Raw genomic sequence first — 19,376 nt, forward strand, 5'->3', positions numbered from 1 at the left:
TCTTTACAGAATCTTATACAAACCTCCCTGCTTTCATCATGCTCTTCAATTTCCCCATCCCCTTGACTGAATAATTTCCCATTTTCTTGTATCTATCCATTTCCTTTGCTTGGTTAAGCTCCATCATGAGCACTAGCCTCCACATCATCACATATATATCTTCAAAGGGTGATGCCTCAGGAAGGGGATTTCCAATATTATAGACCCCCACCCCACCCAGTACATGGCCATTTCTCATCAGGGAGGAGGAACAGCAACCTGAAGAGATGCACTCAGTGTTTAAGGAACACCTTCTTCTTCTCCACCATCATATTGCTAAATAGTCTGTATGAACACTACCGCACAATTTTGCTCTCTTTTAGCATGACTTATAATATTTATTATTTACTGTAAGCATTTTTTCTGTATTGTACCAGTGCCACAAAACAGCAAGTTTCACAGCATAGGACAGTGATAATAAACTCGATTCTGTGCTAATGAATCTCCCCCAATTCAGATTCTGAGTCAGCACTACTTCTCTTTCTTCTGTACATGAGAAACACAATTGATATATCTGATAACTCTGTCATCATTTATAAATTGATTTCCCAATGCTTTATCCAGAAATAAATGCTATAACCTCTACACTTCCATTCAAGCAATTGTAGCCTATTTCTCTTTTTAACCAACCAAATAATTCTGGGTCACTCACACCCTCAGGAATGGGTCAGGTTAAGCACAGGAAGAAGTAAAATGTTTGTAGCTGAGGCAAGTTGGATTCAGTAGGTGGTAGCCTATCTGCTTTTAGGTGGCATCTTGATCACTGAATTCCTTGGAGAAAGCAATTTCCTACACTTCCTTATGGAAGTGATAAACTTTTGCTTAGACATGTAGCACAGGCAATCGGTAACTTTGTATCCAATTATAAAGCAGGGAATAGGCAATTTAGTTTACTACATGATGAAGGAAATATCCAGTGTGTTCAACCAACTCTAGCACATAACCTGTTAATGGTTTTATTCTCAAGTGTATGCCTGGTTCCTTTTGGATCGCTACCAAGCAACTTGCCTCCTCTGTCCTTTCAGGGAAATTGAAATCACAATAGGGGTATAAAATGTAATTCTGCATCTTTTCTCTGGTCACGTTGCCAGACTTAAATCTGCCTCCAACCCTCCTACCGACAGAACGGTTTATCTTTATTTATTGTATTGAAACATTGAACAATTTTGAGCAACTCAATGAAATTTCCTTTCATTTTCTATGTACCAAGAAGTGTAATGTTAACTTTTGAAATGTCTCTATATGACTCTGTCATAATGCTTCCTGCATCCATTAGAGCCCCATTTAATTGCCTGCTTCTAAATTCTACATTTTGGACCTAATCATCTTTGTTAATTACCCTTCCATTTTGGGTAACCAATATCAATTCAGATTTTATTTACCTACTCTATTTAGTTCAACCATTCAGTGACTTAGTAAGTTTGCCTTCTTGTAATCACTCAGAATAACAAACCAAGAAGAAATTCAAGAACAGCACCAAGTTTAAAAAGGGAGAGATTCACTTCTAAAACATTACTTTGGTGCTAGAATCACACATGAGCAGCAAAATACATGCACACAACTAAATTAAGTAAGGTAACAAATTAAAAGGGTGACTTGATATATTAGAGAAGAAACAAACACCTGACAAATTGTGGTATATAATCATTGCTTTCTTTCCTTTCCAGTCCTCATTTCAGATTTATTGAAGGTTCTAACAATTAGCAATTGCAAAGCCCATACTTGGGTAAAGCCATCCTAAATACTGTTACCATCATATACAAATTGAAGTATTATTCTTACAAATATAAACCTTCAAGAACTACCAAATAACAATATAACATTTCATCAAACACAATTCTGAACCAGTCAAACATAAAAGCTTCAAATCACTACTTAAGCGAAGTTGCTGTAGTGTAAGGATATAGACAGTATTTATAACAGTATAGCCATTCATGTGACATTATAGAATAACACTTTAGCCAATGTGTAACTCTATGAAGAGTTAACATCAGTGAGCTCCTACAAAATAGACCTGATCAGGTCTGAACATTAGTTTTTGTGTCCACGGCATTTGTTTGCATTTGGAATTGTCAGAAGGTCTCTTGATTTAAAAACGGTTGCTGTGACTATTTGTCTGTGGAAGGGTTAGATGATGGTAGGTAAACTCTCATAAAACTTGGAATGAATGGGTACACGAGAAAGGGCACTTCAGCCAACAAAAACCATCCAGCATTAATTGACTCTTATCTATCCTATTCCCATTGTTATTCTCTCCAGATTCCCCTCAAATCTCCTGAGCTTCTGCCACTCATTCACGTGCTTGATTTCACTGCTGCTGGTGTATGTGACCATAAACTAATCTGAAGAGGCATTTGAAATATCGATTTCCCTTTCTGGTAAAAAGGAATTTCCCTCCCCCTCCCCTCTTCTTCTATTCCCCACTCTGGTCTTTTGACAGGCTTCAGAGCTGTGGGTCAGACATGGCTATAAGCAGCACTGGGGCCCTAAAGGGGCCTGTAAACCTTGGATTTTAGTTACAACACTGAGTCATGTCATCTGCAGAAATTACCTGATGACTCAGCAATAGTTTGGTGTATAAAGGGAGGTCAAGAGGATAAATATAGGGACTTTGTCAAATGGTGCAAGCTGAACCATCTACAGTTCAACGTCAGTAAGACAAAGGGGATGGTGATGGACTTTAGGAAGACTAAGCTTGCACTGCTCCCTGTTACTTTTGATGGTGAGAACATGGATGTGGTGAGGACCTACAGGTACCTGGATGACAGCCCTGAGTGGAGCACCAACACAGAGACTGTGCACAAGAAGGGCCAGAGTCATCTCTACTTCCTGAGGAGACTGGGGTCCTTTAGAGTATGCAGGCCTCTCCTTCACATGTTCTACCAGTCTGTTGTCTCCAGTACAATTGTCTACCCGGTGGTGAGCTGGGGCAATGGCATCAACATGGGTGATGCCAACAGACTCAATAAACTGATTAGAAAGGCTGGCTCTGTTATAGGGTCAAACTGGACACATTTGATGCTTTGGTAGAACAAAGGACCCCATGGAAAATTTTGGCAATTCTGGACAATGTTTCTCACCCTCTCTCACCCTGGCTGAACTGAGGAGCACTTTTAGTAATAGAGTAAGAGAACTGTGCTGCTCCAAAGAGCACTATATGAGGTCATTATTACTTTCGGCCATTACATTCTGTAATAAGTCAATCTATATAGCCGGAAAGTGATGACCCCCTCCTGTTATACAGTTTGCAGTAACTTATTTTTTATTCTTTCTGCTTCTCTTCTAATATTTATATCTGTGCACTTGTAATGCTACTGGGCCATTGTAACTTCCTTAGGGATCAATAAAGTATCTATCTATCTATCTTACCTTTTCTCACCTGCCTATCAGCTCCCCCTGGAGCCCCTCCTCCTTCCCTTTATCCTATAGTCCACTTTCCAATCAGATTCCTTCTTCTCCAGCCTTTTATCTTTCTGCCCCACCTGGCTTCAACGATGACATTCTCATTATCTTCCTTCCATCCCCACCCCCATTTTATTATGGCGCCTTCACCCTTCTTTTCAAGCCCTGAAGAAGGGCCTAGACTATTTATTCGTTCATTTCCATAGATGCTGCTAGGCCTGCTGAGTTCCTCCAGAATCTTCTGTGTGTTAATTTAAATTGCTGAATTTTCCAAACAATATGCCTGTGCTTGGGATGTCGGAGGACACCAGAGTTCACAGAGGAAACTTGTGGAAACATGTAGAGATTGGGCAGACTCCACATAGACAGCAGAAGAGCTCAGGATTGAATCCAGATCACTGGAGCTCTGGATACCAGTGGCTGGACAGATTGCTTCACTACGTAGTTATGTGTTCAGTAAATAAGCAGTAAACTTAACATAACAAACTGAATGAAGGAAAGAAATTATGTTTTTAAAAGATAAGATTTTAAACTGAAAAGAAAAATGAGATATTTGAAAAAGCTCAAGACTGAATTTGATTTTCCTTTTTGGCATTTTTGATGGTTATATTCTTGAAGACTACTCTACTTCAGAGTGGGGTAATATTAAATTTTGTAGGGCTTAGACTGGTACCAGTTATAGCAAGGGCACCTTGACAAATCTCTCTCAGATGCAATATATTAATTTAATGATTGCTGTTTATCTTCCAGCGTATAGCATGTATTATTACAGGAGAAAAAGAGAGGAACCATGCAATGTTTACCAATTCTGTTAGCCAAAGAACAGAAGCTGTGAGGAGACTTAACGGAAGTGTGTAGGACTATGAGAGAGTGAGACAGAGTAAACAGGAAGGATTTCTCAAATCAACAGAGTCTAACATCAACTGGGAATTGTTTTGAAGTAATTGCTCTAGAGGGAAGATATGGAAAACATTTTTCACCAAAGGATCGCATTGCCTGAATGTATAGAAGCAGAAATGTTCGTCATATTAAAATGGACTTGTATGTGGTCATGACCAAGGCTGCAGACCAGGTCCTTGAAGATAAGATTAGACTAGAATAACTACAATCAGCCAAATGGCCTCCTTTTGTATTGCCCAAATGTTTAATTTTTCTGCAATTCTACACCAGAATCATTAGTTCAAAGCTATGAGATCAAATCGTACTGCAGCAATTTGCAAACTGAAAATCAAGTAATTAAATGTATGGGAAGGAAACTTATATTCTCCAAAGATGAATGTAAGCTCTTAAATATCTTTCATCACCCTTTGCTCTACCTAATAAATCTTCATAACACGCATTTTATTTGCTGATACTTAAAACTCGCAAGCATTCTCCTCCATTTTCTTCTCAAAAACGCTGCAAGATTTCAATAACCTTTCTTACTGTTCCATTTATTGAAATGCCCTCTTTGTTTTCTTTTCACAAATATCAATTAGGCTGGAATTACCATCATCAGCTGAAAGTTACCATGTCTCAAGTACAATTTTAAGTTTATTATTGAAGCTTCAATCAAAAAACATGTTTTAAAAATATTCAAGATTCTGTTGAACATCTTAGGAACTTTAAAAATATATCTGTGACAATTTGTTATATTATAGAAGCATCAGGAGTACTCTTTTCATTATATTGCATGTTATTCACTTGAGAGACAAAATTCTGAGAACGTGCCTAATCATTTTGTTCATTATCGTTGTGATGAGAGGCACTGACATAAATCGGATATGATAAGTGTGCTTTTCACTCCAAGAGAAGATCTATTCATAACTGACTGTAATTACAATGATAGCCCAAATATAAAGAAATATTTAATTGGAACAGACAATATTCTAATCATCAATGTATATTATTCATTCCTTTTTATTATAAATTACAATTAAATCTACAAATATTCTTGATGATTCAGGAAGCATAATTAATAAAACATATCACCCCTTGAGATATTCAGGTTTAACATTTTATTCACTATTAGAATTATCAAAATTGCAAATTGTTTTATATTTCATAGTGTAACCCCGAAATTCAATCTTGATTGTCTTAAATACTGTTAAACTTCAGTAATTTACTTAATTAGGGCTTCCAAAAGAACATCAGTATGTTCTCAATTTATATCTAAACTTGCTTTCATTCCCACTAAAACAAGTTGGGTAATTTGGTTTACACCATACTATAGATGATCTTACTTTACTCTTCCTTATCTTAAAAACATTTCTTTCAAAGTACTTTCTCTTACTTGAATTTGTTTATTTCCTAAAATGGTCCTGATCTTAGAGTATATGTGAATATGATCGAAGCCAAATCCCTTGCAGACATAAATAAATAATACTATTTTTACTGAATATATATAAAAATTAAATTGAACCAAACACATTTTCATCAAATTGCTTGCTGGTAGCTTCCTTCACATGTTTTTTCTTGATCTTTTTAATCTCCCTTCCTTCATTTAATTTAAAATTATTCATTTAGCCCTTCACTCTCCGGACCCCACACTTTTTAACTTAACTCTTTTAACAACTAGATGCCAATCAATAGCTTCCCGTATTGCTTAGCCTCATTCCCGATATACGTGTTATTCTAGTTTCTGAAACAGTTACATCTCTAGTGTGTGGGTGACTGCTAGATCTGACCATTTCCAAGCGTGGGTGGTAATGATTTCTTATTTATAAAAGCACTTCAGCTGTCTTTGCTGTGAGCACTGGGCCTTGAGTTTTTTCAGCAAAGACAAATATTGCTCCAGATGCATAGTGACCTTTGACCTTTGCACATGAACTGTAGTTCCATTGTTTTACTTGCAACTACTTATCTCACTTAGATCAAAAAATCTACTCACAACTCTAAGTGCACCATTTATTCAACCAGCACAAGATTTTCCATAAGCTCTGTACATACTTATTTGCAGTTATTAATAAGTTAAACCAAAGTACAAAGTTCCAAAGTACAACACAGGGTGTTCATCTATAAAATTTGGCGTTATGCCAAATAGGAGCAGAAAGTAAATAATAATGACTGCAGATGCCCAAAAGTTGAAATGAAAACAGAAAATATGCTGGAACTTGAGTAGGTCAGGGCAGTATCTATCAAAGAAAGAATTAGGTAGCAAATTATTGAGCTTATAGTTAGACAATTGAAGGTCCACCTAAAACTGGCAGAACAAATAAAATTGGGTATGCCAAAGAGGTCAGACTTAGAAGACAGCAAAGTTCTGAAAGAATTGTAGGTTTAGTGAAATGAAGAGTCAGAAGGCTACAGAGGGACTCAAAGCAAACTGATGACTGGACACCAGCGTAGGTCAACAATACAGAAGTAATGGGTGAATAAGTTTTGGTGTGAGTTCTGTGCTAGGATATGTCAAGAAAAATTTTGGTTGAGGGTAGGAGAATGAGTGAAACTGATTAACAGTTTACTTAAATTATTAGTTCTGTAGTTAAAAAAATCACCATGAGAAATGAACGTAAAATATCCAACTATTCAACAGATTAGAAAAACAATTTTATAATAAGTGTTATTAGGGCCATGAGTGCATTAACATGTGACCATTGAAGTCCACTCACTCAACATTGAAATTAATAGATGACAAAATAAGGGCAATTGGAAAGAATATGGAAAGCAGAATAGAGAAGGAACCATGGAGCAAGACCTCGCAGAGTACAGTATATGTATGTCCATGTTTTTCCTGGAATTTCCCTATAAAATATATTAACGGAAAGAAAATCTTGCACTAGTATACTAGCAGTTACAGCTTTTGCTTGCCCTGAGCGTTATTTGAAGCACTGCTGGAATACATGAAACCCACCTGCCAATTTGAACACTTGGACCATGAGCTATGCAATCATGGCCAATTTATCTGTTTTGATGATGTTGCTCGATGGACAAATAATGGCCATACCATGTGAGTTCTTCTATTCTTGTTGTGGAAAGCAGAACTTCAAACCAGTGCATTCTAACTCAGTAGTGGACATCTAAGGAGGGGATCATAACAATAAGTTCAGCATATGAGTTTGAGATACCATTGTCTCGGTGCTAGCTAAACGTTCACATGGAGTGCTGCCACAAGAAAGAAGCATATATCAACAATGACCCCTACCATCCAGATCATGCACTTTCCTCACTACAACTATTGGCAAGGAGGTACAAGACCCCAAGGTTCCATTCCACCAGGTTCAGAGACAATTACTACCCTATAGACATCAGGCTCCTGAACCGGCGCAAACAACTTTAGTCGCCACTGCTCTGAACTGCTTCTCCAACCCACAACCTTACTTACAAAAATTCTTTAAAGCTCGTGCTCTCAATATTATTATTTGTTTAGTTTGCACAGTTTGTCTCCTTTTGCACATTGGTTGTTTGTCAGTCTGTCTGTTTCATATATATATATAGTTTGTAAATTGTATTGTATTTCAATTTTCCCTGTAAATGCCTGCAAGGAAAAGTATCTCAAGGTACGATAACATATACAGTACATTCTTGGTTAATAAATTTGCTTTGAGATTTTTACTTTGAGACTGGGCCTACCTGGTACAATAATATATTGCCCGAGGTTCTATAGTGAGAATTGTGCTGCTACCAGTGAAACACAGCAGATACCTTTCTCAGAAAAACAGATTCCAATTGACCTAAGACTGGTTCTTGCACCTCTCCACATGGACTGATCAAAGATACAGAACTCCATTTTAGGGAAGAAAGCAAGGGAACCAGAAAGGACTGAATATATGATATTTGTAGATTTCCTGTCGCTGTTTGCATTAGTAAATATGGTGATGCATTCTTCATAAATTAAGCTACATTTAAACATTATGTATGAATGCTATGGCATCATGATCCACTACAGCCACCCAGAGCCCAGCCTTAGCTGCTAATAAAAAAAATAAGGGAGTCTTCAAGTCACAAAGGTCACTTGGTAGAAGCTAAACATGCTATTTTCAGGGTAATGAATTGAGGAATATTACTCAATCACATTATGGGGCGGAAGTTATATAGTTTCCCTTGTTATTATGCATACTTTATGAATCACTCAGCCAGTCTACTGACAGTAAATATGACCTTAACCAACAAGTGCAGCAGAAATAATTGCCTTTTCAACACTATTACCCTCTGCAAAGGTTCCTTTCAGAAAATGCTGTGTATATACAGTAAGTCATATTATCTTCATGAACATAGGTTATACAACTTGGATTTACTGCATTTTTAGCATAACATTAGCTTAGAATTAAGCCTTGTTTCTAAATTAAGCATTTAATTTTACATTAATAGATTAAAGATGTAGGTTATTAATAGCTGAAAAATTAAAAATGCAGCTATTCATCTGTTAGCATACATCTGAACTGCTGATGAAACCATGAGGGTCTTTATTCTTTTATTTTGCATTACTTATTTATTTATTTTGTAACTTGCAGCAATTTTGCACCTGCAAGGTAATGCTGCAACAGAAGAAAAAATTTGACATCATATAAGTCGATGATAGTACATCTGATTCTGATTATGAAAATTAACACTTTATTGTAGTGGGACAGGAGCTCCTGAAATTAAAGATTAACATTTTGATTAATGGATTGTTAATGAAATAGCATTACAATTTCATCCTATAAAATAATTGCAGGTAGTTTGATGTAAATAAATACTATTAAATGCATGAGCCATTAAAAAATGGCTAAAAATGCAAAAAATCTGAAATCAGAAGTGAAAAAGCTGGAGAAAATCTGCAAGATGAAGTGTCAATTATTTACTTATTATTATTATTATTTAATTATTTATTGTTTTATATTGCTATATTTCTACACTATTCTTGGTTGGTGCGACTGTAACAAAACCCAATTTCTCTTGGGATCAATAAAGTATGTCTGTCTGTTTGTCTGTCAACTGTGAGAGAGAAATAGTCAACATTTCAAGTTGATGGTCTTTCATCAGAATTAAGAAAACATAGAAATCAAATATGAAACTCCTGATGAAGGGTTTTGGCCCAAAACATCGTCACGATCTCCTCCCATAGATGCTGTCTGGCCTGCTGAGTTCTGTCAGGATTTTGTGTTTTTATTTATTTCCAGCATCTGCAGATTCACTTGTGTTGCCTTTGAAATCAAACATGAATTTACTTGCAGAGTAAAGAGTGAGATACAGAGAATAAAAGAATCTATGTGATAGGGTGGAAACTAAGTTATTTAAAATAAAATGTTACAGTCTGGTATGTATTCAAACCCAAACCAAATTCTGTAACTGAGTTTTCTGACTTCTATCACAAGGATATGTAGCTGAACATTTCCATGTTCTGGGCTTTCTATAGCAGTGGTGAGCAAATTTGGAAGGAATTGTGACATGATTACAAGTTTGAGATTACCATTGCCATTGGTACAGATCAGAGTAAAGATTCATCTCATTCAGTCTGTGGTCTATTTGCTAGTTAGATATTACCTGTGACAATAATGTTTTCCCTGAACCTTGAGCCTTGTCTTCAAGAATCATGTATCCGGTTCATATTAATAGAATGACTAACTAGCAGTCAAGTCAAAGTCAAAAACAGACGTTGGGATAAGAATGTAATAATGTAAATAAATCATTACAGTCATTACAACAGTTGTGAATCTATAACTTAACTTTCATTAACTGCGAGTAAGCATGGTTTGAGCTGCAAGGTCGGAGTTCAATTCCGGCCACTATCTGTGAGGAGTTTGTATGTTCTCTCCATGATCGCATGAGCTTCCTCTGGGTACTCCGGTTTTCCCGCATTCCAAAAGACTTAAGGAGTTAAGGTTAATAAATCACAACACAAAAATACAACTGCAGATGCTGTGGATCAAAGGATACGTACACAAGGCTGGAAGGACTCAGCAGGTCAGGCAGCATCCGTGAGAAAAGAGTAGCCAACGTTTCGGGCCAAGACCATTCATCAGGAATGGGGGGGGGGGAGAGAGGGCCGAAGCCCAGTAATAGAGATAGGGGAGGGGGTAGGGCCTAGAGGCGCCAGGTGAAAAACCAATCAGAGGAAAGATAAAGGTAGGAGGGGGAGGGGATAAGCATGAAAGAACCGTAGAGATAAAGGAGTAGAAAGTTGAAAGTGGAGAGAGGCAGAGAGGGACCTGGGATAGAGGAGGGGGGAGGAAATTACTGGAAATTGGAGAATTCAGTGTTCATACCACCAGGCTGGAGGCTACCCGGACGGTAGATGAGGTGTTGCTCCTCCAACCTGAGTTTGGCCTCATCATCAAACGCATTTGCGCTTACAGGGATAAGTGCCAGGTGGGAGTTCTGTGGGGAGGGACGTGTGGACCAGGTAGTCGCGGAGGGAACGGTCCCTGTGAAAAGCTGAGAGGGGTAGGGAGGGAAAGATGTGCTGGGCGGTGGGGTCCTGTTGAAGGTGGCTGAAGTTGCGGAGGATAATGTGTTGGATCTGGAGGCTGGTGGGGTGGTAGGTGAGGACAAGGGAACCCTGTCCCTGTTGTGGTGTGCTTTGTATCTGCAGTTGTATTTTTGTGTTTTGTAGCGCAAATGCTGCACCTGTCCCCACACCTCCCCCCTTACCACCATTCAGGGCCCCAGACAGTCCTTCCAGGTGAGGCAACACTTCACCTGTGAGTCTGCTGGAGTTGTCTATTGCATCTGGTGCTCCCCGTGCCGCCTCCTCTACATCAGCGAGACCCGACGCTGATTGGGGGACCGCTTCATCGAGCACCTCCGCTCCGTCCATCAGAATAGACAGGACCTCCCGGTTGTCACCCACTTCCACTCTGCCTCTCATTCCCATCTAGATATATCCATACATGGCCTCCTCTACTGTCATAATGAGGTCAAACTTAGGCTGGAGGAGCAACACCTCATCTACTGTCTGGGTAGCCTCCAGCCTGGTGGTATGAACATTGAATTCTCCAATTTCCGGTAATTCCCTCCCCCTCCCCCCCTCCCCTCTCCCCTCTCCCAGGTCCCTCTCTGCCTCTCTCCCCTTTCAACTTTCTGCTCCTTTATCTCTACAGTTCTTTCATGCTTATCCCCTCCCCCTTTATCTTTCCTCTGATTGGTTTTCCACCTGGCGCCTCTAGGCCCTACCCCCTCCCCTATCTCTATTACTGGGCTTCGGCCCTCTCTTTCCCCCCCCCCCCCCATTCCTGATGAAGGGTCTCAGCCCGAATCGTTGGCTACTCTTTTCTTATGGATGCTGCCTGACCTGCTGAGCTCTTCCAGTGTTGTGTACGTATCCTAAGGTTAATAAATCTGTGGGCATGATAAATGGGCGCTGGAAGCATGGTGACATTTGCGGGCTGCCCCCAGCACATTTTCAGACTGTGTTGATTGTTGACACAAAACATTGTACTTCACTGTATGTTTTGAAGTATGTGTGACAACTAAATATATAAATGTCACTAGTACAGGAATGAAAGGCCCTGACAAGATACATTTCAGGATGTGGCAATGTATTTCACAAACACTGGTGGGCAATCAATTTTGTCACAAAGTAAACAAGAAAATTAAGTGTTTTAGCAACAAATCAGTCAATGAAAAAAGATCTGGTGCTTACCCAGCACATATGATTAATAAACTCTTCTTGAGCTTCCAAACAGATACAGGTATTGATCATAACCAAAGTTTTAAAGACAAACTCTGCCATTTTCATCACTGATGAAGATGGCAGAGTAAATCAGTCAACCATTTATACCTTCACACTGAGAATGAACCAACTGGTACTGTGTATTCTAAGCAAACAATGTCTTCAAGGAGAGGCTGCAGGCAATCAATTTGTTTAGAATCATAAAGATGTTTTAAGATAAAGATATCATAATGATCTGGTACATAAAACATTTTCTTGTCACCAATTTCAGTACAAGCTGGCAACCAGCCTCAAGTTTTTCTTGTGGCAGTGCCAAGGGGACATATATTTTTAAAATATCTAGTGGAGACTCAAAACTAATCAATAAGCAACAAGAGCTTGGCCTCAATACCCCCTTGTGCATCTGGTTCCTCAGTTTCCTCACCCACAGATTCGAGTCAGTACCTCTACAATCTCCATCAGCACAGGCGCACAACTAGACTGTACGTTTACCCCCTGTTCCACTCACTTTACACGTGACAGTGTGGCACAGCCCAAGTGCCATATTTAAGTTTGCTAATGACACCACAGTCGTAGGCCTAATCAAATGTGGTAATGAATCGGCATATAAGAGGGAGATTGACAGACTGACTGAGTGGTACCACAACGACAACCTCTCACTCAATGTCAGCAAGACCAGTAACCTGATTATTGACTTCAGGTGGAAGAAATTGGAGGTCAATGAGCCACTCCTCATTGGGGGATCAAAGGTGGAGAGAGTTAGCAACTTTCAATTCCTTGGTGCTATCATTTCAGAGGACCTGTCTTTGGCCCAGCATGTAGGTGCAATTATGAAGAAAGCACAACAGAACCTCTGCTTCCTCAGGAGATTGTGAAGACTTGGCATGACATCTATAACTTTGACAAACTTCTATAGATGGTGGAGAATGTATTGACTCCTGCATCACAGGCTGGTATGGAAACACCAATGCTTTTGAACAGAAAAATCTACAAAAAGTAGTGGATACAGCCCAGTCCATTATGGATAAAGCCCTCTCCACCTTCGAAAACATCTACACAGAGCAGTCCTATGGACTCACTTTCAAGGACTCATCTCAAGTTCTATTCATTCATTCGTTCGTCCATTCATTCATCTATCCATTTATTTATTTATTTATCTATCTATCTATCTATCTATTTATTCCGTCCTTTTTTCTCTTTCTTTTTGTATTTGCACAGTTTGTTATCTTTTGCATGCTGGTTGTCCATCCTGTTGGCGTGTTCTCTGGTTATTTGGGACATATCAAGACCAGTTAAGGCCCACTTTTTTGCCCAAATAAGCAACTGTCACAATTAGTCGAAGTTTCATGGAAATAAAAAGATGTAAAAAAATCACAATCTGAATAACAAATGATATATGTATATTAAATACAGAATACTATCGATAGTACTACAGTACTATTAGACAGTGTGTAGTTCCTATTAATTCATCCAGCATACACAATGAACAAAATCACCTCGGACGCCTAGTGCTGATAATAGACTGGCCTTCTTGCAACGCTTCATACAATGCACTCTCATGTCCCAATTAAGCGCATAGTGTCCCAAATGAATGAAGGGAATCCCACCAATTATCTTGATTACTCTTTGTTCTCCAAGAGACTCCATATAAGTGGCTGCCCCAATTAACCCACGGCCCAATTAGCTTGAACCCACTGTTTATTGGTGATTTTGTTTGTGGCCCTCATGATAGCAGGTAATTGATATAGAACTCCTACAGTCAAGTAAACAAGAATTCTCTGAGTCCTAAGTTGGAATTAAGCCCATGTTTTGAAGGTAGAATGCTGCCTTTTAATAATGAAGGGGCTTTTGCATTTACAATTAATATTGAAACAAATAAGGAGCCAAGATTATAAAGTTCTGTGCAAAATGGAACTCAAATCTAAAAGTACTAATGAATATTAAAAAATTAAAATATTACGTTATTTTTATACTTTGATGTGCTTTTAAGTCAGCTGCAATCAATTGGGAGCAAGGAATATAAATTATTGTGCTCAATCTTTTTTACTGTAAGTGTGTTAAAAAATTGAAGATATGAAAATGCGGAAGTATGGAATCTACCTCTGAATAGGTTTAAATTGTGTTCAACAATGATTATTAGCCAATTACTGAACAGTTCAAAGTACTTGGATTTTCTTTCAGTATTTGATGGGCTCAGACAGCACCCCACTTGCCCACAGTTTCCCACCTCACTCCAGAGGCAAAGTAGCAAAAATCTACAATGATGCTTCTGTGTGGTACAAGGGGATCAGTGGACTTTCAGGGATAATGGCTTGCAGATGAAATATTAAGCAAAGGGCCTGTTTGCTATTTGAGGCTGCTGTCAGGGATATTTCACTATTCTAAGAGGAAAAGGAAGTTAGCATTGATGTCATTGTTAATATTTAACTCTCAATCAAAATAACTAAAAAAAAGTTACTTTTCATACATCAAGTCAAGTCAACTTTTATTGTCACTTCGACCATAACTGCTGGTAAAAACGAGACAATGTTTTTCAGGACCATGGTGCTACATGAAACAATACAAAAACTACACTGAAACTATGTAAAACAACACAAAAACTACACTAGACTACAGACCTACACAGGACTCCATAAAGTGCACAAAACAGTGCAGGCATTACAATAAATAATAGGCGGTACAATAAAGACAATAGGCACAGTAGAGGGCAGCAAGTTGGTGTCAGTCCAGACTCTGGGTATTGAGGAGTCTGATGGCTTGGGGGAAGAAACTGTTACATAGTCTGGTCGTGAGAGCCCAAATGCTTCAGTGCCTTTTGCCAGATGGCAGAAGGTAGGAGAGTTTGTATGAGGGGTGCGTGGGGTCCTTAAAACGCTGTTTGCTTTGTGGATGCAGCATGTAGTGTAAATGTCCATAATAGCGGGAAGGGAAATCCCAATGATATTCTCAGCTGACTTCATTATCCGCTGCAGGGTCTTGTGATCTGAGATGGTGCAATTTCTGAACCAGGCAGTGATGCAGCTGCTCAGGATGCTCTTAATACGACCTCTATAGAATGTGGTGAGGATGGGGAATGGGAGATGGACTTTCCTCAGCCTTCGCAGAAAGTAGAGATGCTGCTGGGCTTTCTTTGCAATGGAGCTGGTGTTTAGGGACCAGGTGAGATTCTCCGCCAGGTGAACACCAAGAAATTTGGAGCTCTTAACGATCTCTACGGAGGAGCTGTTGATGTTCAGTGGGGAGTGGTCACTCCGTGCCCTCCTGAAGTCAACAACCATCTCTTTTGTTTTGTTCACATTCAGAGACAGGTTGTGGCTCTGCACCAGTTCGTTAGCCGCTGCAGCTCCTCTCTGTAAGCTGATTCGTCGTTCTTGCTGATGAGACCCACCACAGTTGTGTCATCAGCAAACTTGACGTTGTGATTCAAGCTGTGTATTGCTGCACAGTCGTGAATCAGCAGAGTGAACAGCAGTGGACTGAGCACACAGCCCTGGGGGGCACCCGTGTTCAGTGTGACGTGTTGGAAATGCCTCCGATCTGGACTGACTGGGGTCTCCCAGTCAGGAAATCTAAGATCCAGTTGCAGAGGGAGGTGTTCAGGCACAGTAGGCTCAGCTTTCCAATCAGTTCCGATCAATATTATAAAAATACAATTATCAAAACCTGTGTGTGTGTGTGTGTGTGTGTGTGTGTGTGTGTGTGTGTGTGTGTGTGTGTGTGTGTGTGCATGTACACAAGTAGTTTCGATAGTTTTACTATTAATAAAGTAAAAGTCAATGAGAAAGTTTATTTAAATTTGCACATCATCTCAACGTACACAAATCCTCCAATGATAGTGATAGCATTGTATGGAAATGCATCCACAGACAGCAAACATGGCTGAACTTACGCTCTGTGTATTCTACTCCACTTTTGAAATTCCATTCAAGTGACTTCAACAAATTGAATTTTAGAAATAGTGTAGAATATTCAGCTGTTCTTAAATCATGTGTTTGAAGCCCATTAATAGGGATGAACTTCAATGTATTAATCATATGTATGTCATAAGGACCCCTTTCAAAATAAATTTGATATCGAACATTTTTACTTTAGAAATTGCCTCATGGGTTATCAATTTCCACTAAAACAAATAAGTGTAAGGTAGAATGGTGAGAATAATTTCCTCATTTAACCATAAAATAAATAGCTCTGCCTGTAAGGCATTTGTGCCTGGAAATTGAAAACATGTTTGAATATTTTTATGCGCAGATAACATGTAAACATAGTTTTATCCAAGTTAGATTATGCTGGTAATCACCACCTTTTCAGTAGACTCTGATTAAAGTGACAGGGAGCAAACCTCATAATGCTATCCCACACACAGCAACCACTTCTGCATAACTGTGATCTTAATGTTACAACCGTCACAAAAGAACAAGGAGCAAATCCTACGGTGGTCCAGCATTGACGGATGAATTAAAAAGTTAACAAGTGATATTGATGTTTAATGCACTATATCTGCTGGGCTTGTTTTTTGTTGCTCATTATTTATTAAGAAGTATTACTATGTGCTCTCTCAAAGTTGTCTTAATGTCATGTACAGTGGATTCCAATTAACTGGGACACACTGGGATCAGTACATTTTGACCCAACAAACTGGCTGCCCCAATTAGCTGATGTTTCATGGAAATAGTTAAAACGGTACCAAAAGACAAACTGAATAACAAATTATGTATTTAAATGAAAACCATAACAAATTAAAACATTGTAAATACTACCGTATGTAAAACTGTGTTTTAGTTCCTAATACTTATCGACAGAGAATTCATCAGTGTGACATTCTTTAGATTGTAAATAAATAACATCAGAGCAGTGCAGTGCAGGTAATGGACTGCCTTCAACAATGCTGTCGATGAGTTTTCCAAAACTTCATTGTATTGTAATATTCAAAATGTTACCCTCAAAGCAGGAACTGCAAAGAATTTGATGCCTTCAAATTCTTCATAGTTTCTAACTTGTTGAAGTGATAAAAATTGTTTCGTTATCAGTCCCGGCTGTTTCTGGCATCTGCCGCCCTGAATGCTTGAAACTTCAGTGAGCGAAACAGTTCTGAATTGACTTACTGGTTACGCCTTCTCAACTGACAGTGTCAAAAATCAATGCTTTTTGAACACAAATACAAGCAACTGACAAGATTTGAAAACTTCACTCAAAGTATGGTGTTGTATCTAATGGCCACGCAACTGCATGTGACTAACGCTAGTTAGAAGCTATTCAGCAATGATCTCCTGCCCCAAGTAAGGGCCATAGTGTTCCACATAAATGAAGAGAATCCCGGCTATTTTTTGGATTATTTATTTAAAGAGACAGTGCAGAATAGGCCCTTCAGGTCCCTCAAACAACCAAGATCTAACTCTAACCTAATAGCAGACAACTTACAGTGATTAATGAACCTACCTGGCAGGTCTTTGGGCTGTGGGAGGAAACCAAAGCTCCCAGGGTACACCCATGCACCCCACAGGGAGGACATATAGATACCTTACAGAGGACGTCAGATTGAATTTCAATTCAATGAACAACATTTAATTAGTAAAAACTAATTTAAGAATTCTTTAAGAGTTGCCTCAAGTAAGTGGCTGACCGAATTAACCGATGGCCTGTTCAACTGGAATCCACTATACATAATGCGACATGCAGCAATATTTGTCAAAACAATCCTTCCATACCTCACAGTGGAATAACTTTACTTACAGCATGGCATTGATACGGGGCATGAGGTTAGTTCACACACAAATTCAAACAAACGTTGTTTCTCACCTCCAAAGCAGCCTTGCGTGCAGATTATCTGTGTTTACTATGAAAAGAAATTCTTTAAAGTTGGACCATATCCCCTCAAGTCAGCATTTCAGTAAAGAAAGCTCTCATTGCTAATGCCTTTGAAATTATACTAACACATTTTATTAACACTGAAAATTTCTAACACATGAATTTAACAATGTTTTTGTTTAACGGCATGACGTTTTGCAGATTACACAGCTGGAGTATAATGGCTTCTGCACTTTCTATCGAGGGCAAATCTGTTTTCAAGACACTGCTATAGAAGTTGCCCTTGACCCTGTGTGCTAATAATAATAATATTTCAGCAGGTTAATCTGTTTCTTAATTTCAATTCAACTGAATTTTAGAAAGAAAAGACAACTGATTATTTCAGCTACGTGTCATAATTAACATTAGTTTCCATAGTTAAATTTCAGCCACACAATCTAAAGAACTGATAGGTGACATTAATCAGCCCGCACACATGTCAAGGCAAACTGCAACACAATCACCACAAAGGCAGGTCTGGTATGAAGTTAACAAGCATCTGGACCTTTTTTTTATTGCACCAAGTTTTATGGCAACATTTTCCTTTCAGATTGCAAAATATTCTGATGCAACGGAGATATCAAGAAAGCTTCCACAAGCTGTCACAAAGTGACATTACTCAAACAAATAAGGACCTTCTGAAAATCAAAATAATTCTAAGAATGTTTTACTATAACTGAAAGATTAAATCTAGAAATTCTGGTCATTTCCATCTTTGTTGACATTTTTGTTATGTAAGTGGGCTTGTGACTTCTAGCTCGGATGTATCCAATTGCAGAGTGATCAAATATAGGGGTCAGATATTCAAAGGTAAGGGATATTTAGAAAGGGAAATGAAAATATACATTATGAGAGTTATGAAATATATTCCTGGAATTAGAATAATTGTCGTTAAGCTAGGAAAAACAACAAAATAACAAAAGATAGGAAACCTTGATGGAAGTTATTTATAAACCACCAAACAATAATGATACATTTTGGCTTGGCATAATATATACATGCTCTATCTGTAATGTATTGTATGTTGTGCATCTTTTATGGGAAAGAGTCACATAAGTCGCAGTGTGGCAAAGCAAAGGGAATAAGCTACGTCGAAGCTGGGGGCTGACGGCGGTTGCATCTTTTGCTGACTGCTCAATAATACTCAATTACGCTTAGTTTACACTTGGGTACGGAGTGTCAAGATTGTATGTTTGCTGATTGCTAATAGAGGATTGAGCTTTTGAAACAATCATTATTGAAGTGAGGACATGTCTTTCAAGTATCTATAAGGTTGCCGGCGCCGACAATTGTCTTGGTTTCACTGCTGCATGGATTAGATGTAGCATTAGATAATTAGAAATGAATGTTATAGAGGTAAAACAATAATGATGCAAGACTTTTATCTACTTTAGACCAGGAGTTCCCAACCTCTTTTATGCCATGGACCCCTACTATTAACTGGGGGTCCGTGGACCCCAGGTTGGGAACCCCTGATTTAGACAAATTAAAGAAGCAGTAAAAAGTTGGAGGAAGTTCT

At 38.6% G+C, this 19,376-nt stretch overlaps 1 protein-coding gene and 1 long non-coding RNA gene across 4 annotated transcripts in view; one reads left to right on the forward strand and one right to left on the reverse strand.

Annotated features, from left to right (window-relative positions):
- The window catches only part of LOC132381180 (uncharacterized), a 42,675-nt gene extending 36,311 nt beyond the window's left edge, over positions 1–6,364 (reverse strand). The window contains exon 1 of the long non-coding RNA XR_009507964.1: positions 6,311–6,364. This is a non-coding gene — a long non-coding RNA (uncharacterized LOC132381180). The remainder of the gene's footprint in view (positions 1–6,310) is intronic.
- The window catches only part of LOC132381179 (receptor-type tyrosine-protein phosphatase R-like), a 76,455-nt gene that overhangs the window by 13,389 nt on the left and 43,690 nt on the right, over positions 1–19,376 (forward strand). The gene's annotated exons all lie outside the window — the stretch shown is intronic.

The sequence above is a fragment of the Hypanus sabinus genome, chromosome 25 (assembly GCF_030144855.1).
Source record: "Hypanus sabinus isolate sHypSab1 chromosome 25, sHypSab1.hap1, whole genome shotgun sequence".
In the NCBI taxonomy this organism is placed as follows: Eukaryota; Metazoa; Chordata; class Chondrichthyes; order Myliobatiformes; family Dasyatidae; genus Hypanus; species Hypanus sabinus.